Genomic DNA, 9,895 nt, shown 5'->3' on the forward strand with positions numbered 1-9,895 from the left:
TCCAGTAAGCGATCTTCCCTATTTCCTTCGTAGGGTTCCGATACACCCCGATTTTCCCATATCTTTTAAATATCCTTTTGTTCCCAAACTCTCTTAGGTGAAAAATATGTCCAAGATTTTGTAGTCTTCAATCACATAACCTTGCAGGATGCTTTCTATCAGAACTATGGACACATTACTCATGCTTATTGCAATCTGTGAAAATATTATCTATCAATGTTGAAATACTCCTCCTGCAAAGTAATCTGCTCACATGTAACCAGCATATGTGACCCCAAGTTAATCGTTTGTTGTTTTTCAATAATCACTTGATTCTGGTGAAACAGTTGAAGAACCATTAAAAGAACTGCCGGGCTCGGTAGTGAGGGAGTACCCCAATTACACTATATTAGGTAGAGGCAACTTTAACCTATTGAGTGTAGTCTGAAACTTCTATAGATGGATTTTAGGTGGTACAATCAGTAAGCCTTGTTTAGTGATTGTCAACACATTTTCTGAAAACTGTTATGAGCAGTTAATTCAACAATCCACAAAGAGTGGAAATATTTTAGACTGTGTAGCTACAAAAAGGCCCGATCTTACCAACAGTGTCCATGTTGTCACACTAACAATGGTTCGTAAAATTCATAAATCAATGAAGGAGGAAAGAGCAGATAAGCAGGTGTTACCATTCGACTTACACAATGAATGGACATCAGTTAGTTCAAATATGATGGGCGTTGAAGAATTATGCGAAGAGTTTAAATTGATTGTAAATCAGGCTCGGGAAAAGTATGTGCCAAGTACTTAGATTACAGATAGAAAAGACTCACCATGGTTTAATAACAGAATTTGGAAAATGCTAAAAGAAACATTATTGCACTGTGTGTCCAAAAATGCCCCCCACTCTTGGTTCTTTTGTGAGTTTGTGCATACCACATGAAGGGTCATGAGTTATTCTGGCCCATTCTTCCTTCCTAGGCTGCTTTTGCTCTCCCATGTGGGCTTCCCTTCCCTCCATCCCATTCTTGTGCCTTCTCCTATGCCCCCACCTTGCCTCGTTCTGTGTTTTTATTGCTTTCAGTTATGTTGACGTGGCTATCCACCTTGTTCTCTGTATTCCTTGTGATTTTGTTCCTCTTGCCTATTCTGTCATCCTTTTGGCATTTTTGGTCCCTCCTTGGGGTTTGATCTCCACTTCTACATTTTCTGTCTTTAGTGTGAGACATTTGGGGAACAACTCCTTCTCTAGCATCTAAAACATGGATTCCTCTCTCTTCTTCCCATCTTCTTGTCCCATTATAGTCCGTCCCTCCACCCCACCCCACCCTCTCGGTCCCGTTAGGACCCCAGCAAGTGTAGCCAATCCATGTAGTGGGGTTATTATGTCCCCATCTGGCTGAGCCCCCTGACAACACAGGGATCACACTTTTGGTACCTAAACTATTGCCTCCCCATGTATGCCTAGGATTGGTTGTTCTTCATTCTGGATCATCATAACTCTTGCCAATGGCTACCTTGCCAGTCCGACCTTGCTGTGGCTGGGCGTTGCCCATGGGGAAATCTCTTGGTCAGAGTGGGTGGTATCAGTGCGGATGTTTTGTGTGTGAAACATTTTAAGCTCCCAAAAACTTTGGCATCTCTTTGGTTAGAAATGGATCATTTAATGCTGCTGCTTATGACCCAGCATCCAATCCTTCCGTGGCTACACCCTGGGAGAAGGGACAGGTTCGCCGGCTTGTGGTGAAATACTTTCCTTGCTACTTCCTATCTGGTCTCAATGGGATTGAAACGGGTACATTCAGTCACCAAGCTGTAATTTTTTGCAGAAAATATTGAAGAGTAGCCCTTCATGCTTGCGACCATGCTGCTGACATCCTGGTGTCCATTACTCCTCAACCAGTCTAGTTTGAGTTATTTTTCCTAGGGAACTCATCCTTCAAATAGATGATGAACTCCAGGCCAATGTGGAATAACAGGACGTTCATTTTGTTTAGCATGTTCAGAAAGGTTGTACGGAAAATTGCACTGTTATACCAGCACTTTTATTCTGGCATTTGAGGAGATAATCTTCTGGAGATCAAGGTTGTGTGTTACTGGTGTGACTTGAAGCAATATGTCCCAGCATCCATGAGGTGATTTCGGTGCTTGTGTTATTTCTTCACACTGTAGGGCGGACCCTCTAAGCAGTGTATGTGGACAACCACTCCTTCAGGGGAGTACCTGTGTTCTGCTGCCAGTGTGGGTTAACTGTCTCAACTTTTACTTACTATGCTCACCAGTTTATATGAAGGAAAAGCTGATACAAGTGTATAACAAGTGTATAAGTTCCTTGATCATTTATCCTACACTGAGTCTCATCAGAAATATGACTAGGCTTCACCGTTTCGCCCCCCCCCCTCCCCTATTACATCTGGCTTTGCCCCTGTTACGTCCTTTCCCCCTTCTCCCTCCTTATCCCAGTCCCACCCTCCCTTGCAGTTCCACCCAGGGGCTCGTGGTCCTTTTGTGAGTACGTGCATGGTGAGCACGGGGCTCTGAGCTATTACAGCCTTCCTTCTTCCTTCCTTCTTTCCAGAACTGCATTTCCTTGCCCTTCCCCTCCTTTCCTCTCCTTGCTACTTCCCCTTCGCCCTCTCCTCTCCCTCTCGTGGTGTCCTTGTTTAAGTTGGCCCTTCTATCCTCCTGGTTATGTTGGCTTTGCAATTTGGTTTTGTTGTGTAATTACCTCATCCTTTTGGCATTCCCTGGTCCCCCTCTGGGGTTTGACCTCAATTACTAAATTTCTATTCCGCAGTGTGAGCCATTTGGGGAAGAGCACCTTACCTAGTGTCTCTGACATGTGCCCTCTTAGTTCATTCCACCTTTTCCTTCACGTCGTTGTCTGATGCTAGGGTGTATAGCCAGCACGGTAGCCAGCCTGTGTGGTTGGTTGCTATGTACCCTTTTGGTTGCTCTCCTGAAAACGCAGGAATCACACTTCTGATACCTGAGCTGTGACTACCTCAGGTAAGCCCAGGAGTGGTTGCTTGTTGTCCTGGAGCATCAGAACTCTCGGTAATGGCCGCCGTGCCAGACGGCCCTTGCTGTGGCTGAGTGGTGCCTGTGGGGAGAGCCCCTGATCGGAGTGGGAGGTATCACGGCAGACACTATGCAAATGAAACACATACAGATCCAGAACTCTGGCAGTTCTTCTGTGGCTGTCTCTCTGCATGGAACTTATTCTTTTAGTGCTGCTTCTTCTGCCCCTTTGGCCTTCCCTTCCATGGCTACTCCCTGGGAGGAGGGTCAGGCTCGCCAACTAGGGGCGAAACCTTTCCCCCACTATCTGTTTGCACCAGGACTGATGGGGATACTTTCACCAATACCAAACCTTCATTTTTTGTGAAACACATTGAAGACAAGTTTGGTGAAGTGGACTCACTGAGCAAGTGCAGTCGGGTTCGTTGTTGCTCAAAACTGCCTCAGCTGCCCAATCTGCAGCCCTTTGTACCTATAACAATCTTGGCACAATTCCTGTGTCCATTACCCACCACCACTCTCTGAATATGGTTCAAGGTGTGATTTTTCACAGGGACCACATCCTTCAAACTGATGAGGAACTTCGGAACAATCTCGGATGGCGGGGTGTTCACTTTGTTCGGCGTGTTCAGAAGGGTCCGAAGGACAATCGCATTGATACTGGTGCCTTTATCCTGTCCTTTGAAGGGGCTCTCCCTGAGAGATTAGATTATGGTTTATCGATATGACGTGAAGCCATATCCCACCACCCATGAGATGTTTTAAGTGTTTGCATTTTTGATAAATGTCTTCCCACTGTTTGCAGGCCCCTCTCTGTGGTGACTGTGAACGTCCACTCCATGAGGGGAGTTCCTGTGTTCCCCATCCTGTGTGTGTTAATTGTCATAGCAATAATTCTCCACGTTCACCAGATAGCCCAAGATACAGGAGTATAAGTCCTTTGATCGTCTAGCCTACACTGAGGCTTGTAAAAAGTATGTCTTCACCCTGTGTCCATGGCATCTAGATCTGCTTTAGTTACATCTTCACCCCTCCCACCTCCTCCCTTGCCCCAGTCCTGAACCGCTATCCTATCCAACCCTTCTCCCCTGCGGCTCCCAAACCCTCCCCTCTGGACGTCACTCCCCCTCCCCAGCCAGAGAATTGTCCCACTTCCTCGACGTCTGCCAGTCAAGGGTGCCCCTCCCGCGATACCCCTTCCCAGCAACTTCCAGGCCAAAGGTCTGCTGCCACAAGACGACCACGAGAACCACAGTCTGTGGGCCCCCAGGTCGCCCGATCTCTTTCTGTTCCAGATCTTGCTGCAGCTGGCTTGTTTATGCCGCACAGCCCTCCTCGGTCTCAAACAGAAAAGAAGAAGAATTGTAAGTACTGGGACAGTGAGCCTCTGGTGTCATCAGAGGTCCCATTCCCACCTTCGCACCCTGATTCTGACCTGTTGTTCATGGATGTCGCCCCCTCCTTGTTGGTGACTGGTGGTGACCGAGCGGTGTGACTGGCTTTACCCTGTTCAACCCCCATTTTAATCATCGTTTTGTGGTTATCCAATGGAATTGTAATAGATATTACCGTCACCTTCCGGAGTTGAAATCCCTTATTTCGTCCTACTCTGCAGCTTGTGTGGTTCTACAGGAATCTCATTTTACTGATGATCACTCAGTGGCCCTTCTGTGGGCTGTGGGTTCCGTGTTTTCTGTCTAAATCAGTTCGGGCTCCTGCGGGCCTCTGGTGGTGTTTGTACGTTGGTTCGTATGGACGTTGCTAGCATGTGGATTCGTCTTCAAACTACATTGGAAGCAGTTGCTGTTAGGGTCCACCTGGACTCTGAGGTCACGGTTTGCAATATTTATCTGCTTCCTGACAGGACTCTTAACACGTGCTGCCTTAACTGCCCTTCTTAAGGAGAGTTGGAACAATCCATCTCCTCCATGTTAATTTCAGCAAATAGAAGGAACATTTTGTCGAAAACCATTAAACATATTGCTCTGAACTTAGGACCACATGTTCAGTGAATATTTCTCTATAAAGTTGTAATGCCATGTTAAGAAATATTTATTGGTTTTTGTTTTACAATTTTTTTAAATGGATCCTTTTTTTATCTACAATTTTGCACTTTTTCTTGTATAACTCTTGAATTATGCAATATTTTTTTACAATTTTTTAGAAAAATGAAGGACAAGAAGTAAACAATATTGTGTATAAATTTCATTGATATACTGTTAGCAGTTTCTGAGAAAATGTTCCTCAAAGATGAAAATTTTAATGTTACGGGAAATGGCTTCCAAAGTTTTTTTAGTTTTTTAATGCATTGCTGCCCCCATATGATGGATTATCAGCATCTTCTTTTTCCAGTGTTAGTTTCCTTTTCATCAGTCTTTTCTTCCCTTTTGCTGCATGTTGTAGGCTTTTGTCTCTTCTTCCTGCACCTCTTTGTCTCTCTTCTTCAATTAGGTGCATTGTGGAAATGGTGGTGTGTCCTGGTTGGAAACCTTTTGGTAATCCTAATCCAAATTAAATTATTTACACTTTCATTTATATTTTGTGTTTTCCCATGTAAACACTTTCCCAATAAACTTGGCTGTGGTAAATGTCTTAACATGGGCTTAATTACATCAATTACAGCATTTGGCTAACTGTTTTTACGTGCATATTCTTTTCCTGGTTGGTACTTACACTGAGTCACCACCTGTGGGGCACAGTGCATGTTGTGGGTGCTCATTTGTTGATGCAGTATGAAAAAGTAATGCATATACTGCTCTCCTCATATGCTCAGTGCTTCTTGTATTTTGCCTTACTGCTCACCCATAATACCTCTGCAATCCATCAATTGCTTTATCTGGCAATCTTCCTCTTCCTCCAAGGGTCTTACCATTACCAAGCTTCTGGGATCCCAATGTCTGCTTTAGTTTGCACAAGCAAGCCCCCATGCACTTCTGCACATGCCCAATGCACTCCTGCTTTTTAATGTGAGTTTCATTGCCATAAGGTTTGAGTTCCTCTACAGCTTTATATCCCTTAGAATCACAATCTCCTAGATAGATAGTGTATCATAAATTATACCACTCCTGTGATCTGGAAAAAATTGCTTTCACTCCCTCCACTTCCATCACTCCACCCGTGTCGTGAAAATTGGCTTCACAGCTTTCACTATGTTTGTCCTTGGTATTGCCCTTACATCCACAATGTTTTGAGAGAATAGCAAAATAAATTATTTTGCAACCATCTCCACTGGTAGCTCTCACAACTCCATTTAGAGATTTATGGCCTCTACATTGCCATGATCCATCTAAAGCATCAGTGAAATCTCTACAATTCCCATTATCTGTCACAGCTTCTTCAACTGCTTTCTTCATTGTTGCATGAGCAATATCTTCAGCAGCAGATCCCACCAATTCATTATAAAATCAAAACTTGGTTGGTGGTTTTGGCAAGTTCATAATTCCACATAACATTGTCCCTGCAGCACTGCCCTTGCCAGTGTAACACAAGCCATACACTAGCCTACCATTTATATTATCCACCTTCTTTCCACTATTAACACTATGAGGAATACTGTTAGAATTTAAAAAAACGAAGCTTCTGCAGCACATTTGTTACACTTCAATAACATTTTACACACCAAACCAACGTGTTAAGTGATTTTCAATTCCAGAGCAAGGAAATGTTAATTATTTCATTCACATCATTACTCTCACTTTCATAGTTTTCAAATTTTTCTTCGCTGTCACAAAGTATCTTGCTGGAAAAAGTTCTATCACATTCATTTGGAGTAGTCGGTGAAGCAGAATCTTCCTTTGAAACAAAAGATTTTTTCTTCCACTCATTGTGCCTTTTCTTGAACACTCGATTGCTGAAACGGGGCATATTGACATCCACTAACCAAATACGTAAAACAGGTACGAGCAAAATTCGTCTAATACGCAGAATTGAACTCCACAAGTCAACACACATGGTATAGCTTTTACGTTCACCAATATGAACAGTCACTTGTCAAAGAGATAAAGCCATACAACGTTGGAAAACAAAACACTGTCTAATTCTGCAAACATACCCTGCTTGCAGCCAGCAAGTGGCGCCGTCAGAGGCGACATACCTAGTCGCTACAACTGTTTACGCGGCATGTCAACTTTGCAGCGATAAAAAACACAATTAGAATTCACTTAGAAGGGTGAAGCTTTATTTGTTTTATTCAGAAAACTCCAAATAATTTTATAAAGACGAAAACCAAAAAAATGTTAATTCTGTCGTTTTCATTGTTCCGGCTCTCCTTAAGTTGAGTTGGTATCAGATAGTGTGAAGCTGTTGCTTTACATCTACCCAACAAATACACCGTGCGGTAAGTGTGACCAGCAGATGCTCGCAAAGCTTGCTGCAGAAGTTTGCAGCATCAACATGTATTACGAAATGTCAGAGAGGGTAAAAACGATAGCACCAAAGAAACACTGTAAATGAAATGCCAATCACTGTGGTCGACTTGCTAATGAAATTAATATCGCAGTCAGCACTTGAGTAATGTTGAAGTTAAGCATTTCAGTTAGCACCAGTCTCATCAGTGGCACAGTGGATGAAATTGTTGAGCTTCTTTGAACGCACACAGATTAACTTCAAGATGGTCAGCAACCACTGAATATTCTCTTCCATTTCAATGATCCTCTTAATATTTCAAGTAGTGATAAATGCCTTCATGCTATTCAACTGACAGCTCTCGATTACTGTGGCAAATTCTACACAAAAATCCAGTGACTTCAGCTGCCTTAGATATTGAAGTTGGTGGTAACTGCTCACTAGTCTAATGGGCTTACTTTGCCTTCAGGTGTGATCTACCTGGGCAGATGCATGTTTGTTACTGGTCAAGTCTATGTGGTACGGAGCAGATTTCGATCTATAGACTTTTTCCCCATTTTGAATGATATTGACAAAAAACAACTATCCTGTTGCTGCAACTCATCGAAAGTTGTCGGAGAATGTGCGTTTGAGAGGACTTCCATCATTTGACACAGAGCAGCACTTCAGAATTACAACTTGACTGCTCCTTGACAATTACACCAGCACACTTGGAGGATGACCACCTCAAGAGCTGAAAAAGTCACCAGAATATCACTTATCATATTACAAACTGTGGATTTCCTTGTTATGTTTGAAAAAAACACAACAACAACAACAGATCAGATCATGAAATGAAACGTCTCTGCTTTCATTTGTCTGAAAGTAAGAAGCAAAACAGAGCAAAGGAAAAATATGATGTGCATTTGACGTTTGAAATCATGCACAACAAATAAGGTGTCAACTGAGAATTTAAATTTCGATGTTTAACTTATCTTAGAATTTTAAAGAGTACTAGAGGATATTTGGTGGATTATGCACATTATGCAGTCTGCTGTTGTGTGGCATTGATATATTTCTATCATTTAATCTCAAAGGTCAGGTGTAAAAAGTAGCAACAATTTTTTAGTCTCAAAAAAGATTCAATCAAGAATCCTTCAAATATCAGGAAAGAAAATGTCTATGATGCAAGATACAAATACTGCTATATTCCCCACTCCAAAATTTGCTTTCAGTAAGGACAAGTATGTCTTTTACCTCTTCCATTCCTCAATTTGTCTGATTTTATTATTGTTTTTATTTAAATACTAATGCTTGCAGTTTAATCATGGTTAAAGACCTTTAATTACTTTCTTATGTTTTAGGAAAATAAGAGATTATTTCTGTAAAATATTTTGTGCGTATTTACAGTCTTTTTCTTTTCGGATTTTTGTGTCGCTCAACTTTTCCTCTAGTATTTATTTTAATACTTAATTTCTTAAATTAGGTTTATTTTTTAAATATTTTTGAATAACGAAAGTTATTGTTTGAAATGTATGTTTAAACATATATGGGAGCTAGTAGTTTAAAATAAATATCTCTATCATATTCATTTGTTTTTAAAAACCTTTTATTAAAGAAACATTTTAATTGTTACTAGACAATACAACAAATAATTTAGCAGGAAGTACCATTTTTAACAACAAATACTGTAATTTAGGAATTGACTTTGGAGAATAACTCACTTGGAGCTGTGAGCGAAAGCATTGATTCATTCTGTAATAGATTCTCGCTCTGAGTGTTTTGAATGGTCCCTTCAAGGTTTGCCTTCTTCTCTTTAAGCTGCCTTATTTGTGTGTCAACGATCTTCCTTTTAGTCAGATGATTCTTTTTCCTGGATGGCTCATCGTTTCAATTTTTGAGGCCTTCAGCATATCGATCTCGTTTTTCTTACAGAGTGGATAAGGAGCTTTGTTATAGCCACTCCTTGGACTGTGCTGTGTGTCTTTAAGACTGCGTCGTACACCAGTCTTTTGCTCACTAATGATTGACCCCTCATATTCTTGAAGAGGCACTTTTTGTTCACCGAGAATCCTGGCTCCGCAGCTGCTTGACCGTGCGACAAAATAAGTGCGATTTCCATTGCTTTCTGCAGCTCATGGCATGTTCTTGAGACATTTCTTCCAGAACTCATCCAGCCGTTGCTCCTTTGGTTGAATGTTTCGCATTTTGTTTTGCAGTTCTTCTTTACTATAGAAGCGTATTGTGCTTCTGTTTTATCGGCACATCCACCGTCCATCCAATTGCTCTCCACCAAAATCTGTAGAAAAGAATGAAATCGTTTGGAACGAGCCTCCCTGCACGCTATTGTGGGATCAATGCAGCTTACAGCTTTTGTCAACCTAAAGTGTAAGAGAGATTTCTCCATCAACTTTGTCATGAGCTTGATCATTCCTCTTCTGCATTCGCTCCGGAACTTATCAGATTTCAAGATCTGTGAGAGACCTGCGCTGTCTGAACTCATTCTTGACGATGAACCCAATCTTGACGTGGTTCACACCCAAAAGATTGGCTTCTTTGTCCAAATTAACTG

At 41.8% G+C, this 9,895-nt stretch overlaps 1 protein-coding gene across 2 annotated transcripts in view; it reads left to right on the top strand.

The window, feature by feature from the left end:
* LOC126267493 (uncharacterized) overlaps positions 1–9,895 on the top strand; it is a 99,391-nt gene that overhangs the window by 19,095 nt on the left and 70,401 nt on the right. The gene's annotated exons all lie outside the window — the stretch shown is intronic.

Source organism: Schistocerca gregaria, chromosome 4, assembly GCF_023897955.1.
Source record: "Schistocerca gregaria isolate iqSchGreg1 chromosome 4, iqSchGreg1.2, whole genome shotgun sequence".
In the NCBI taxonomy this organism is placed as follows: domain Eukaryota; kingdom Metazoa; phylum Arthropoda; class Insecta; order Orthoptera; family Acrididae; genus Schistocerca; species Schistocerca gregaria.